At 53.1% G+C, this 15,973-nt stretch overlaps 2 long non-coding RNA genes across 4 annotated transcripts; both read left to right on the top strand.

The window, feature by feature from the left end:
* The first annotated feature begins 1,564 nt into the window (after positions 1-1,564).
* Positions 1,565-5,853, top strand: LOC120389197. 3 transcript variants are annotated; one of them, XR_005590809.1, is made up of 4 exons: positions 1,565-1,680; positions 2,418-2,598; positions 2,963-3,015; positions 4,083-5,853. It is a non-coding gene; the product is annotated as an uncharacterized LOC120389197 (long non-coding RNA). The 3 variants fall into 3 exon arrangements; XR_005590810.1 differs by lacking the exon at positions 1,565-1,680 and having other exon boundaries at positions 2,198-2,598; positions 4,083-4,373; positions 5,158-5,853; XR_005590808.1 differs by lacking the exon at positions 1,565-1,680 and having other exon boundaries at positions 2,198-2,598.
* Positions 5,854-12,122: 6,269 nt separating this feature from the next.
* LOC120389394 lies at positions 12,123-15,938 on the top strand. The gene is made up of 3 exons (XR_005590897.1): positions 12,123-12,295; positions 15,038-15,197; positions 15,906-15,938. It is a non-coding gene; the product is annotated as an uncharacterized LOC120389394 (long non-coding RNA).
* Positions 15,939-15,973: the final 35 nt, after the last annotated feature.

Below are 15,973 nucleotides of genomic sequence, written 5' to 3'. Positions count from 1 at the left end.
ATCACCCAGAGCCCCCTCCCCACCGTGCACCTGGCCTGCCGGGGCCCTCATCACCCAGAGCCCTCCCCACCGCGCACCTGGCCTGCCGGGCGCTCCCCACCCAGAGCCCCCTCCCACCGCACCTGGCCTGCCGCCCTCATCACCCAGAGCCCCTTCCCCACCGCACCTGGCCTGCCGGGCCCTCATCACCCAGAGCCCCTTCCCCACCGCACCTGGCCTGCCGGGCGCCATCACCCAGAGCCCCCTCCCCGCGCACCTGGCCTGCCGGCGCCATCACCCAGAGCCCCCTCCCCACCGTGCACCTGGCCTGCCGGGCTCATCACCCAGAGCCCCCTCCCGCGCCCCTGGCCTGCCGGGGCCCTCATCACCCAGAGCCCCCCCTCCCCCCCGCGCACCTGGCCTGCCGGGGCGCTCATCACCCAGAGCCCCCTCCCACCGCACCTGGCCTGCCGGGCGCCATCCCCAGAGCCCTCCCCACCGCGCACCTGGCCTGCCGGGCGCCATCACCCAGAGCCCCTTCCCACCGCCTGGCCTGCCGGGCACTCATCACCCAGAGCCCTCCCCACCGCACCTGGCCTGCCGGGGCGCTCATCACCCAGAGCCCCCTCCCCACCGCGCACCTGGCCTGCCGGGGCGCTCATCACCCAGAGCCCCTCCCACCGCACACCTGGCCTGCTGGGGCCCTCATCACCCAGAGCCCCCTTCCCACGCGCACCTGGCCTGCCGGCCCTCATCACCAGGGCCCCCTTCCCACCGCACACCTGGCCTGTCGGGCGCTCCCCACCCAGAGCCCTCCCCACCGCGCACCTGGCCTGCCGGGCGCTCCCACCCAGAGCCCCCTCCCACCGCGCACCTGGCCTGCCGGCGCTCCCACCCAGGACCCCTCCCCACCGCGCACCTGGCCTGCCGGGCGCCTCACCCAGAGCCCCCTCCCCACCTCGCACCTGGCCTGCCGGGGCACTCCCCACCCAGAGCCCCCTCCCCACCGCGCACCTGGCCTGCCGGGGCCCTCATCACCCAGAGCCCCCTCCCCACCGCGCACCTGGCCTGCCGGGGCGCTCATCACCCAGAGCCCCCTCCCCACCGCGCACCTGGCCTGCCGGGCGCTCCCCACCCAGAGCCCCCCCTCCCCACCGCGCACCTGGCCTGCCGGGGCCCTCATCACCCAGAGCCCCCTCCCCACCGCGCACCTGGCCTGCCGGGGCACTCCCCACCCAGAGCCCCCTCCCCACCGCGCACCTGGCCTGCCGGGCGCTCCCCACCCAGAGCCCCCTCCCCACCGCGCACCTGGCTTGCCGGGGCGCTCCCCACTCAGATCCCCTCCCCACCGCGCACTGGGGCGCTTCCCCATTCCCTCGGGACCATCCCCGCCCCCCAGCACAGCTGCTCCTCCCAAGCAGCCCCGCCCCCGGTCGGCCCTGAGCCAGCAGGCCCTGCATAGCAACCGTTGCCAGAGACTCTGAGCCAAGTACTGCGCCTGCGCGGTGAAGAGGCACCGGGTGCTGCACATGCGCCGTGGTGAAGCGCGAGGCTTTAGACCCCGGGTGCGGGGATCATGGCGGGGGTCGCTTGCTCCGAGCAGGAGCCGGAAGTGCTGCGGCTCAGGCGCCTGCTTCTTCCCGGTGCTCGCCGGGGAATGGGGGAGGGGGTGCGCCGAGCCCGAGCCCGAGCCGGAAAGGGGTAAGGGGTAAGGCAGCGCCTCACTATGGAGCCGGGGGCGGGGTGGTGAGGGAAGGAAGGGGGTTAGTGCAGGGGGAAGGAGGGAGGAGTGGGGTGCTGGGAAGGAGGGTGGGGTGAATGTGAATGGGGAAGGAGGGGTGGGGTGAATGGGGAGGAGTGGGGTGAGTGGGGAGGAGGTGGGGTGGGGTGAATGGGACTGGGGAGTGGAGGGGTGGGGTGAATGAGGAGGAGGTGGGGTGGGGGGAAGGAGGGAGGGGTGAATGGGACTGGGAGCGGTGAATGGGGAAGGAGGGGTGGAGTGAGTGGGGAGGGGTGGGGTGGGAGAAGGAGGGTGGGGTGAATGGGACTGGGGAGTGGAGGGTGGGGTGAATGGGGAGGAGTGGGTGTGTGGGGGAAGGAGGAGGGGTGAATGGGGCTGGGGAAGGGAGGCGTGGGGTGAATGGGGGAGGAGTGGGGTGCGGGGGGGAAGGAGGGGTGGGGGGGATGCCTCCAATCCAGAGCCAGGGGTGGGGTCCAGCGAGCCCTGCTGCGGTCTTCCATGGGAAAGCCAAGGCCAGGCCCTGGACGCACAGGCCTGCGCCCTCCCGCCCAGTGCACTTTACATCCGCTGACCCCCAGGCTGTGGGAACCGTGGTGGTGACAGGCTGTCATTTGCTCACAATTCAGTTTCCATGTTTGCACGCACAGTGGCAGCAACGGTGCGTGGAAATGACAGACCTGTGTTTGCAAACACACAGAGTTGGGAACATCTCGTATTGGAGAGTAACACTCTGGCCAGGAATTTGCAGTTATGAATTTGCAGAACTAGCTGGAGGCCAGCCAGGGGACCGAGTGAGGTCAGGGCAACAGCTCGGTACTTCAAGAAGCAATGTTCCCATCTGTCTAAACTACTGGTTCACCTACTGAACCAGGGCCAAGGTGAGTTTACAGCAACAGGAGCGATCTGCTGCTGGGGGCAAAGGCAGAGGAATCTGATGCAAGAGATTCGTGTGCCCGATTCCCACTAACCCAGGAGGCCTTTTCCCTCCCCAGGGCAGTGGGATGTATCCTTGTGGAATTGCTGGCCCACAAGCCATTACTCCCAGGCAGCTGATAGTGCAGCTCCTGGGGATGCCCAATGAAAACATCTGGCCAGGAAGTGAAAGCAGCGGCTTGGTCACAGCTTTGCTGAGCTGCTTGGGTGCAAGGAAGGTCTCACTTATACAGAGGTTTCCTGAAGCAGCAGAGGGAGCGTTTGTGGGGAATGATGGACTTTTCCTATAACCAGTGTTTGCCTCCCCAGGGCGACAGCGGGAGACTGCCTGGAGAGCTCCTACTTCAAAGAAAAGCTCCTGCGTAAGTGACTCCTCTGCGCCATTGGGGCCTCTGGGACTCTGAGCCTTTCCTGAGACTCATTTCCTCTCCCCTTCTCCCCAGCCTGTGAACCGGAGCTCATGCCCACCTTCCCCCACCACCGCAACAAGCGAGCTGCTCCAGCCAGCGCCGGGGTGGAGAGCCAGGGCAAGCCCTTAAGAACGATCTTCTCTCTCCCCTGGAATCAGACCAGCAGTGACCCAGCCCTTCAGTAACATGATGGGGAGGGATAAGCCTCTCAATTCGGGATGAGCGGAGTGCTTAGGAAAGTGCAGGGCAGAAGCCCCTGCCCCAGCTCTGCCAGGGCCTCAGCCCTGACCTGCAGCCTCCCACGCTGCCCTGCTGATGCTCCTCTCAAACAGCATTACCTGCTATTCCAGCCCTTGGGCCTCCCCTGGCTTGACTGTCACAGCTGGCAGGAGGTTGTGATGAGGACTAGACAGAACCACAAGTGACTGGAGGCCACAGCACTAATGGGCTGCCCCACTTCACTTCACTTTCTGCCCCAGGATTCTCAGGTTAAACCGCTTGCAAAAGACTGGAGCCTAGCTCCTGTTGGAGTGCGGAGTGGGAGCCAGTTTTCCCAGTAACTTGCCAGCAGAGGAGCCTTGGTGTACTGGCCTGTCTGGGGGAGACACAGCCCCATCTGTGAGTGGGGGAACAGACCTCCCAATCAGTGTACTGCTCTTGCCCTGGAAGGAAGGCGCCCACTCCCTCCTATTGGCCTCTTCAGTCCCAGGAGTTGGTCCCTGGGCAGTTTAGTTTGTTTTTATGTGCAGACTCTCATGCCCAACGGCTGCCCGTGTCGCCATGCGTTGGGGGTGCTCTTCCCTGCCTGAGTGAGCATGCGGTCTGCAGCACTCCCAGCCTGGGGCCCAGGTCTGCTGCCTCTAAGGCACCATGTGGTTCTCCCATGCCCCACAGGGCTTAGCTCAGGCCATGCTTTGAAGGACCCTAAGTTCCCACCCTACTCTGCAGAAGCTGGTGTTCCCCACAGCCGGTCTGTGATTATCCACTCCCACTCGTCAATGTGTGTTCTTCTGTTTAAGGTTTGGACAAGATGCGGATAAAGGGAACATCCAAAGCAGAGAATGAGAAGGCACTAGGAGCAGAAAGAGGATTTGTAACCAGCTGCTATAGGACCCAAGGCAGATGACAGGTCAAGAGGAGCTTGTACTGCAATATTCTCAGGTTGCCTCCTGCTGGGTGGTCCAGCGCTGGCTAGGAGGATGGTACCCCGAACTTCCACTCAAATGCAGCTGCTGGAGACAGGCGTGGATTGCAGTGTTGCCTGTTAATATGGCTCTTGTGGGGGAGCACGTCCAGTTACTTTGGACTAGGTAAGAGCCACATGCACAGCCCGAGGCTCCAGAGACCTCTCTCCAGATCCCAGAGCTTCCTCAGAGTCCTAAAGAGCCAGATGGAATCTGGCCTCTCTCCCCCCACCTCAGCAGTCCAGAAAAAGTTATTTGTACACATGTTAGGTGTCCTCTCCTGCCACACTCCCCTGCTGGCGACTAATGCAGTCAGAGTCCAGGCTTGGTGTCATGCATTCCTCTGGGCTGGGACAAGCAAGAGGACATGAGCTGCAATGGATCCTCCTGTGCATGGGTGGAGTGGGCAACCTCTCTACTGCCATATCTGGTTTCCAGCCCACCCACACTAAGGAGGAAGTGAGGGACTTACCCCAAAGGTGGGGGTGGGAAGAAGCAGAGTGAAGAGGTGCTCAGAGAGCCATCCCATAGCATTCCTCCTAGAGTCACAAACCACCTGGCTCCTTCTCGCCGTAGGCCACAGCCCCTAGGTTCCACAGAGAATTTCTGAATTAACCCTCTAGAAAGCTGCCTCTGGCTTCCTACAAGCTCTTTCAGAGCCCTGTCATGAGAGGTAAGGAATAAGGTCCTGCCTCCCCCAACTGCTCAGGGGATCCCCTCCAAGAATCAGTGCAGGGCTTTATGCAGCTCTACAAACAGATCACTTTGTGTGGTGTTGTCAAGAAGCTGCACTCCCCTTGGCAGCTCTTTTTAGAGCAACATTAACTCCCACAGGGATTTCTGCTCTAAATGCTCCAGGCCTGAGGGAAGAATTCTGTGAAAAACAGGCCTTTCCTTTGCTCCAATCCAGGCTCTGCTCTTCTGATGCTGCAGAGGCTTGAGGGTTCCTGGAGAGCATGCTGCAACGCCAGCAATCCCGTGCTGCCTCAGCCCTGGGAACACGTTCTCTTTCTCCCCCAGCACCTTGCAATGGAGGGAAGAAAGGGACACATGAGATGGAGTCTGTCCCTGGCTTACAGATAACCCATCCTGCAGTAACACAAGTGTGGACTTGGGAATCCTGTACTGCAGTGTATGTGGCCTCCAAGATATCACGCGTGAAGGGAAGCAACACCACTCTTGGCAGTGGAATCTGGGCAATAACAAAGAGGAGTTTGAAATTCTCTATGGGGAGGGGAATGGGGAAACCCGGTGGGACGATGCGTACGACTGGAATGTTAGTGTCGCTGGTTACAACCCATTGAGTTAGGGGAGAGAGGGTAAAAACAGTGGTGCACAAGGTGGCACTTCACATTAGACCAGCAGTTCTCAAGCTGTGGGTCAGGACCCCAAAGTGGGTTGCAACCCCATTTTAATGGGGGTGACCAGGGCTGGCTTAGACTTGCTGAGGCCTGGGGCCAAAGCTGAAGCCTGAGGGCCTCCGCCCAGGACAGTCAGGCTCAGGTTGCAGGCCCTTTGTCTGGGGCTGAAGCCCTTGGGCTTTGATTTTGGCCTCCCCACGCAGCGTGGGGGACTCAGGCTTTGGCTTGTCCCCCGCACCTGGAGTGGTGGGGCTTGGGAGGGCTCAGGCTTCAGTCTCCTGGGGTTGTGTAGTAATTTGTGTTGTCAGAAGGGGGTCGGAGTACAATGAAGTTTGAGAACCCCTGCATTAGACACAGCGTTACCTGTTTTACGTTCCTGGTTATGGAGAACCCCAGGACCTCGAATGGATAGGGATCGATCTGCTAACACACACAGCCCAGCAGATGAACTGGTGTGGGGCTGGCACAGTTCACTGAATCCAAACCAGAGAGCAGGAAATGTTTCTCCTTTAGCACCTGTCTGTGACTTGTGGGAAGAAATTAGGTTAGCACAGGGGCCTTCCTAGTGGGAGACAGATGGGGGAGGTCTGACATAGCCAGGAGTAAATCGTCCTTGGAGATATTGGAAAAATTATAGATACGTGTCTAATACAAAGTTTTGTACCCACCTAGGGGTGACTCTATTGTGGGCTTCCTTCTGGTGGATGAAGATGAACCGATCACTGGACTGGATGTCCGTGGTTGCTCTGGGGCTTGACTATTCAGTAAGGAGATTTTGGAACAAATTGGTAAATTAAACAGCAATAAGTCACCAGAATCAGATGAAGAAACTCAAATGTGAAATTGCAGTACTACTAACTAACTGTGGTATGTGACCTGTCCGTTAAATCAGCTTCCGTACCAGATGCCTGGAGGATAGCTAATATGACACCAATGCATAAAAAAAGCTCCAGAGACGCTCCCCGCGATTACAGGCCACTAAGACTAACTTCAGTACCAGGCAAATTGGGTAAAATTATAGTAAAGAGCACAATTATTAAACACATAGATAAACATAATTTGTTGGGGAAGAGTGAACATAGTTTTTGTAAAGGGACATCATGTCTCACGAATCTACTAGAATTATTCGAGGGAGTCAACAAGCATGTGGATAAAGGTGATCCTGTGGATATAGTGTACTTAGATTTTCAGAAAACCTTTGACAAGGCCCTTCCCTAAAGGCTCTGAAGCAAAATGGGATAAGATGGAAGGTCTTCTCTGGGATAGGTAACTGGTTCAAAGGCAAGAAAGAAAGGGTCTGACTAAGTGGTCAGTTTTCAGAATGGAGAGAGGTAAATACTGGTGTCCCCTGGGGTCTGTACTAGGACCAGCACTATTCAACATACGCCTAAGTGATCTGGAAAAAGGGGTAAACAGTGAGGTGGCAACATTTGTAGATGATACAAACCAACTCAAATTAGTTACGTCCAAAAGAGAGTGCAAAGTGTGACACAGGGATCTCACCAAACTGAGTGACTGGTCAACAAAAAGGCTGAAATTCAATGGTGATAAATGCAAAGTAACGCACCTTGAAAAACATGAGCCCAACTCTACATCTAAAATGATGGGGTCTAAATTAGCTCTTACAAGTTAAGAAAGAGATCTTGGAGTCATTGTGGATAGTTCTCTGAAAATGTCCACTCAATATGCGTCAGCAGTCAAAAAAGCAAACAAAATGTTGGGAAGTCATTAGGAAAGGGATCGATGGCAAGACAGGAATGTAATATTGCCTCTCTATAAATCCATGGTTTGCCCACATCTTGAATACTGGAGCTGCCCCCCCATCTCAAAAATATATAGTGGAATTGGAAAAGGTACAGAAAAGGGCAACCAAAATGATTAGGGGTATGGAACAGCTTCCGTATGAGTTGAGATTAATAAGACTGAGGGGAGTTTTCAGCTTGGAAAAGAGATGACTAAGGGGGGGATTGGATAGAGGTCTAGGAAATGACAGGTATGGAGAAAGTAAATAAGGAAGTGTTGTTTACTCCTCATAACACAAGAACTAGGGGTCACCAAATGAAATGAATAGGCAGCAGGTTTAAAACAAAGCAAAGGAAGTATTTCTTCACCCAACACACAGTCAACCTGGGGAAACTCTTTGCCAGAGGATGTTGTGAGGGCCAAGACTATAACTGGGTCCAACAAAGAACTAGATAAGTTGATGGAGGACAGGTCCATCCTTGGCTATTAGCCAGCAGGGACAGGGATACAAAACCATGCTCTTGAAGTGTCTCTATCCCCTGATTGCTGGAAGCTGGGAATGGGTGCCAGGGGATGATGGATCACGTGATGATTACCTGATCTGTCAATTCCCTCTGGGGTGCCTGGCATTGGCCACTGTGGGAGGATGGGATTCTGGGCTGGCTGGACCATTGGTCTGGTCCAGTATGGCTGTTCTGATGACCAATAGAGGGCAGGCCCCACCAGCAATATTTATATTTGGTGCACTGAAAGGGCTAACTTTCCAAAGCTGACCAAAATGGTTAGTGAAAGTGTTTTGCAGAAAAACATGAAACTGAACAATGTGAATGAAAATTGGGAGCTATTGTTTAAGGAGTTTGTTAGATGGGGCATAAACCACATTGCTTAATTAGCTGAGCTTGCAATGGCCTTCCACTCAACTCGCTGACATATCTCCATCTGCAAATGTGGGAACCATTTTAAAATCTAGATCCAATTGATTACAACACATCAGGGAAGATTCTAGGCATCAATGATCTGATCGTTGGGTTGATGGGGGTAAACAAGAGATTCCCATAAGGCTCCCCCCCTCCCTCTTTCCAAGAGCCACCCTCATCCTCTCTCCCGTTTCTGCTCCCACATCCTCTGCAAACTTTCAAAGACGGATGCCTCATGATGGTCTTCGCTCGGGGGGATGTTGCCTAGTGGTCAGGGTTTTGGCCCTCCGGGGTGGGAAGGGTACAGCAGATGGTGGGGGAGCCCAGGGGATGAATGGTTATGAAAACCAATACCCCAGTAAAAGAAAAAAAGTTCTCTCAAAGGACCCCAAAGGACCAAGCTGCAGATCCAGGTCACTAGACAAGTCAGATCTTACCCACAAATCACACTGTTGCAAATCCTTTAGCATCTAAAATCTAAAGATTTATTCATAAAAAGAAAGAAATATAGATGGGAGTTAAAATTGTTAAAGGAATCAATTACATACAGTAATGGCAAAGTTCTTGGTTCAGGCCTGTAGCAGTGATGGAATAAACTGCAGGCACAAATCAAGTCTCTGGAGAACATCCACAGGTTTGGATGGGTCATTCAGGCCATTGTTCAGAGCTTCAGTTTGTAGCAAAGTTTCTCCAGAATGGAGGGATTTCTAGGGCCTTTTATATCCTCTGCTGTGTGGAAGGACCCCTTTGTTCTTACTATGGAAAAGCACAGCAGCAAGGTGGAGTTTGGAGTCCCATGTCCATGCATGACTCAGTTCTTTACAGGTAGAGCAGCCATTGCTCACATGCTACCTTGAACATTCCCTGAAGGCTTCTCATAGGTGGATTGGAGTCTCCCACAGTCCATTGTGAGATAAGTGATTCTTGATTGGGCACTTAATCTGCAAATTCCTTGCTTGAGAAACTGACCAAATGCTTCACTAATGCTACTTAAAATCAAACACATTGAGATACAAGTGCACAGCCAATACTCATAACTTCAAATACAAAAATGATACACACATATAGACAGCATAATCATAACCAGCCAATTACAGCCTGTTCATGGACATCTCACATGACCTCCTTGGTACAAGATTTGGTGCAACTATAGGACCTTGGTTGCATAGCATCACAACCCCCCACTTATAACACCGATAGACCCTGGTCGTCAGCAGGCAGGATCGAACCTGGGAGCTTAGTGCCTGAGCCTCTACAGCATGAGCTAAAAGCCAACTAGCTATTAGCTATGGCTATAGAGTGGAGTCATTTAATTCTCTCGCTATGTGGTCTCAGCGTCACTAGATGGGACAGGTCACCACACACTGGTGCAACAGGAGCAGGTCCTCCCTTCCCTCAGGGAGAGGGACATTCAGGCAGTTGCCAAGGGAGAGATCCTGCTTCCTTCTGTGCTTCTCTCCCAGGTACCAGTAGGGCTGGACGGCCTTTTCTCACTGTGCTGTGGGGAGCAGGTCCTGCGAACTAAGAGTCTGAAGAAGCTCTCAAGGACTAATTTTTTAAACTATTTTTTATCAGTGAATTGGGAGAAAACATAATCACTGCTGCTAAGATTGGTGGGTGACAGAATACTGGCAGAGTGGTAATTACTGATGAGAAGAGGGCAGTGATACAGAGCGATCAGGCTCATTCGGCCAGCTGGCCCCATTCAAAGAAAAGAAGTTTGATCAGAGCCGAATGATCAACAAGGCATGCCGGCCACACCTCCAGAATGGGGACATGTATCTGGGAAAGCAGGGACTCTGAAAAGGATTTAGGAGACAGAGTGGAGAAGCCACTCAAGATGAGCTCCCAGTATACTGCTGTGGTGAACAGGGCTAAAGCCATCATGAGACATGGGGGCAGAGCTGTGATTAGGATAGGGAGGTGGAACGATGCTGGTTCTGGCGGGACCCACTGAGAGTGCCAGTTCAGGACAAATTGCGTCAAGCAGGGCAGTTAGAGCCCAAAGCTGGAGGTTTTCCACCTCTAAGGCAAACCAAACCAGCCAAACAGAGAATACATCAGTTTTACCCCACTGGCCAACCACCAGTCACACAAGCAATTCTCTTGGACACTGCAGTTTCCCAGTGTCACTGCCAGTGCCACTCATTATGGGGATGAATGGTTATGAAAACCAACACCCCAGTAAAAGAAAAAAGGTTCTCTCAAAGGACCCCAAAGGACCAAGCCCCAGACCCAGGTCAATATACACATCGGATCTTACCCACAAATCATGCTGTTATCAATCCTTTAGCATCTAAAATCTAAAGCTTTATTCATGAAGGGGAAAGATATAGATGAGAGGTAGAATTGGTTAAATGGAATCAATTCCATACAGTAATGGCAAAGTTCTTGGTTCAGGCTTGTAGCAGTGATAGAATAAACTGCAGGTTCAAATCAAGTCTTTGGAGAACATCCACAGCTGGGCTGGGTCATTCAGTCCTTTGTATAGAGCTTCAGTTTGTAGCAAAGTCCCTCCAGAAATATGAAGCAGGATTGAAGACAAGATGGAGGCGAGGCATCAGCCTTTTCTAGTTTCTTGCCATGTGGTCTTTGCTTTCTTTTTCCCAAGGACACTCTATCCATCACATGGCATAGAAAAACCTTAAGAATTCTGTGCATAGACAGATCTCTGCATACCTTGCTGAGTCACAAGGCGTATCTGCCTTCTCTCAATGGGTCGATTGTATAGCTGATGGTCCTTAGTGGGCCATCAAGCAGGCTAGGCAGAACTGACACCAACTTGTCTGGGGTGTTCCCCGGAAGCATAGCACAGGCTTGAAATACAGACAGTATAGAGCCAATATTCATAATGTCAACTACAAAAATGATACACATCTACAGATAGCGTAATTATAATCAGCCAATCATAACCTCTCCATAGACTCCTTACACGACAACCTTTCTACAATATTGGCTGCAAATATAGAACAGTGGTCACAACGGTGATCTATACAGTTGCAGATTATGTCAGTAACGTCACAGGAGGTTATACAGCCTCAGTAAGACTGATATTGGAATACTGCCTCCAGTTTTGGTGTCCCCGTTTGAAAAAGATGTTGTGAAATTGGAGCTGGGGCATCAAAGAGCCACCGAATGTTCTGAGGACTGGAGAAAAATGCTTTCTAGGGAGCTATTGAACGAGCTCAACCTGTTTAGTTTATCAAAAGAAGATTGAAAGGTGACTTCAATGAAGTGTTGAAGTGCTTTAGTGGAGAGAAAATATTGGGTATTAAAGGGCTCTTTAACCTAGCAGAGAAAGGCATAACAAGACCCAATGGCTGGAAGGTGAAAAGAGAGAAATTCATATTACAAATAAGGCACAAATATTCAACAGCGAGGATGATTCACCACAGGAACAAGCTACCAAGGAAAGTGATGGATTCGCCATCTCCTGATGTCATTTCATGAAGACTAGATGCCTTTCTGGAATGTGTTTGCCCCCAAAGTAGCTATTATGTCATACAGGAGGCCTGTGATATGCAGGGGGTCAGATTAGATGCTCTAATGGCCATCAAGTCTACTAATTTCTGAAAAATTGAAGTGGAGCATTAGGAGCAGCGTCTAATGTTTTCCTGTCTAGCCGGCTTGCTTCCTAGAATGAACACTCCTTGAGTGGGGTGATCCACAGGGAGTAGCTCAAACCTCCAAAGTGCCTGGCCAGGGGCAGGGCATTGGCACAGCAAGGGGTGTGGCAGTGACATCTCAAAGGCCTTTTGCAGGACCTCAGACTATTGGTCAAAGGTGGTGGGGAGGTGGTGACCTCACAGAGAGATGCTGAAATCAGCCAGACAGGACAGGGGCGAGGGGCTAGGGAAACCTCAGAGACTCCTGTGGCTTGGCTTCAGCGAGTCTCCTTCTCGAGGTCTCTCTTTGAGGACTGAAAGAGCATTCGGTTTCACGTACAGGACCGCCAGGAGGAACCTCTTTCCAGTTTTCTCCTTCCCTGTAGTGATTTTTCTAGAAAACAGCCGTCCCTGTTTAGAAGGTAAGAGCCTCCTTGAGGTCTGAAACCTGTTCAGTCTGATCCATCTGGTGACAGTTGAATTCTAGGCATGGAAAACATGAGCTTAAGGAGGCAGAATTTTATTCTGCACCTGGGATTTTGTCCCTATGAATCACTGGGGACATTAGAGTTTGTCCTTGTTGTTTTTGTTTCACCTTTTCCTCCCTCCCTCCCTCCTTCCTTTCTCTTCATCTCGTGCTTCTTTTGTCGTGTGTGTGTGTGTGTGTGTGTGTGTGTGTGTGTGTGTGTGTTGCAGGGGAGTGCCCTCCAGCTCCCATTGTGGGAGGTCCACCCAAAACTGTGGGGCTGAAATAGTGCTCGGGCAGTGATCCCCACCAGTGACCTGGGCCATCCTTTGGGGTCTCTGGGGAGAACTCTCAGCCTCCCATCCTCAGTCTCTACCCTGATTGGCTGAGCAGGGGGTTATTGACAGGGAGGAGACTCAGGTCCTTGTTGTTCTCTTTTAAGACCAAGTAAATAAGTCGTAACCAGTTCTATGTTTGATTAATTTTGCTGCTTCTCTACATCAGTTGTCTCTGAGCAGTTCATGATTCTCTCTAACATTGCAGTTCTAAAATACTTGCTGAATAATTACTGTGCACTGTTGTTGGTCTGGAGCTCATCTGAGAGCACTTTATTCAGGTCATTCAATGTATGAAATTCAAGATCCGATGGTTAGTTTGAAATCAGGGCTCTTGGGTCCTATTCCTAACTCTGCCACTGACTGGCTGTGTGACCTAAGACAAGTCAATTCTCCTTTCTCAGCCTTAGCTTCTGCCACTTTCAAGTAGGGATAATAATGATCTGCTCCTACCTACCTCATGGTGGGTGGAGGAGGGGGATCCTCTGAAGAGTGTCACTAGGAGTAGCGCATAATATGAGGTGTCCTATCACGTTTACCCAGAGCAGATTATGACATAATAGAATTGTTGTGTATTTGATTGTCATAGTTTTTGTTCCTATGGCAACTGAGTTAGATTATTAGGGGATAGCCCAGCCAGCTTCGGCCGGTTGGGTGAGCTCTGTGTCTGTAAATAAAATGGTAGTTTTGTTAGCTGTCTGCTCTCTGGCCTCAAGTGATTTCTTCCTAAACCGGCTGCCCCCAAGGATATAACAAGAATAGCTGAAATAGTCTATTTTCTTTGTATTTTTTTATTTTGAAATTACGAGCAGCAACTACTTAGCTCAGACTGAATCATGTTATCTAATTTTTTGATCTAAAGTGTCTCCTCTTTGTGTGCGATGAGACAATTTAACACACTGTGACTAACAGAAGATGCTTTTGTTTTGCAACAAAATCCTTTTGCAAAGAACTTTCCTCCCACTTGTTATGATTTCGAGACACAAACTGGTTTAGTCTCAATGGGATTTTCTGACAGAAATGGTTTCAATGCCATGTCTAGTCTGTGGAAACAAGAAATGGTCAGGGCCAAACTTTTTAACCACTGCCTTTTTTAAAGTCCATTCAGGGATGTGAGTCCCTGTCTTTTAGGTACCTGGGGTTCTTTGCCTGTATCTATTGGGTTTCTGGGAACCAGGCGGGCGGAAGCCCGCCCAATGCTAGAGGATCCCCTCCCCCAGCCTAAGGGGAGGATCTACAGGACCTCAGAAACCCACTGATTTCGGGGGACAACTAATAAAAGAACAGGGACAGGAGTGCGGTCAAAGGGTCATAAGAAGGGAGCCTGTACTAAGGCTTTTGACACAGTCCTGCAGGACATTCTCACAAGCAAAGGAGGGAAATGCGGGCTAGATGCAATCAGTGTAATGTGGGTGCAGAGCTGGCTGCAAGCCCAGACTCCAAGAGCCCTTCTCCATGTCTGGCTGTCCAACGGAGAGGGTGCACCTAGTGGGTCCGGCAGGGATCAGTCCGGGGTCCGGTACTATTCAATATTTTCATTAATGATTTGGAAGATGGAGTGGAGAGCATGCTGCTAAAATGTGCAAATGACACCAAGCACTCTGGAGCACAGGATTGGAATTCAAAACGCCCGTAACAAATTGGAGAATTGGTCTTCTTGAGCCACACTCCATGGCTGGGCCCCTCTCTCTAGACTGGGCTGAAGTGAAACCCCAGAGCCAAACACTCCTCCTGGGCCGTGCCCTCCGACCTGGAGTGCTCAGATGCTGCTTAGCTCTGTCAGAGCAGGTTTTGCTGGGGGATTCTCCCAGCACTTTCCAGTATTAAATCCCCCTTTGACTGCTGTGGACAGAACCCTAGACGGGGAGCAACTTGCCCAGAGTCCCCCAGGAAAAGGAAAACAACCAGCTGTGGAACCAATAGGAAACCCAGCAATGGAACCCAGGAGTCCTGACTCCCAATCCCCTGGCCCGGTCACTCCAGCGGAGCACACTCCCTCTCAAAGGCAGGGGGAGCGGCCATGAGGGCCTGCTTGTAACTGCCAGCTGTGGGAGGGAGTGTGCAGCAGTGGTTAGCGAAGGGGCCTGGAGAGAAGGACTGCTGGGTCCCATCCCTACTTCTGACCCTTGGTGTGACCCTGAGCCAGTAGCTTCCCCTCCCCAGGCCTGTTTCTCATCAGTAGGGTTGGGGGCGCAGTCCCGACAGCCCAGGGGAGTTGGGAGGCTCCAGGAAGGTGTGTAAAGTGCTGGGATGTCAGGATCCCGGAGCGCTGTCACCCCCGCACTAGGGTGATGTTCTGCACCCCCTGCTGCTGGCCGAGTTTCTCCGTCCCTTGGCAATAAGACAGACTCTTGTTTTCACAGCCAGCCGATCGCCCAGTGCCATCACCCTGCCTGCTGGCTGGGCAGGGTTACTCCTCAGGTCACCACCCCCGTCTCCAGCCTGCCTTGGGCTTGGGGAGTGAGGAGAAGGGCGAGGGACGACCCTGAACATCCTCCATCCATCGCTCCGTCACCAGAGCAAGTGAGTGGCATTAGGGTTCCCCGGTGGTGTCCCCTGTCTGTCCGGGGAGAGGCAGAAAGAGGGGGAGAGAATCTCTCCCAAAGGAGATTGGATTTGCAAACAGCCCCCAGGAGCCCCTCGCTCTGAGACCGGGGAGGGGCTTCTCCAGAGCTGTCTCCACTGTGCTTGGAAAGGCCACAGCAATGGGGCTCCCAGCCCTTCCCTTGTGGGAGACTGTTCCCCAGGCTGAGAGTCTCTGAGCTGGGCCAGACCCAGTGAGCTGCTGAGCATGGAAATCAATGGGAACCGAGGGGGCCCTGGCCTTGCTATGCCGAGGGACTTTGAAGGGGAGATGGTTTCCCAGGAGAAGTCCGGACTCCTGGCTTCTCTTCCTTCTCTAGCCTGGGCGGGAGGTGGGGGTGGGGGAGTGTGAATGTGGCCTGGGCTGGCAGGAGGGAGCTGCTTGTCCAAAGTGACTGATGGTCTTTGTGACTGACCCCAGTGCTCGAAAAGGACGAGACTCCCCGGTTCTTGCAGCCCCAGGGATGACGAGGGGGAGCAGATCATGCAATGAACTCCTGCCAGTGTGTGTAGCCTGCACTCCCTGCACCCCTGTGGGGGGAGGAGGAGCTGCTCTGGCTGGGGCAGGGATGGAGAGGGACCAAACAGGCTGGTTAGTGAGAGGCTGCCCTGACCCCAGACTCACGCCTGCTCCCCACTCGGTTCCAGGATGGCTGGGCTCCTGAGGATGTTCAGGAAGAAGGCTCTGAAGGTGGCCCCAGAGCCTGAGGGGAGCA

The sequence above is a fragment of the Mauremys reevesii genome, linkage group 23 (genome assembly GCF_016161935.1).
Source record: "Mauremys reevesii isolate NIE-2019 linkage group 23, ASM1616193v1, whole genome shotgun sequence".
NCBI lineage: Eukaryota > Metazoa > Chordata > Testudines > Geoemydidae > Mauremys > Mauremys reevesii.
The sequence above is the reverse complement of the archived record's forward strand: the minus strand, read 5'-3'. Positions and strand labels throughout refer to the sequence as shown.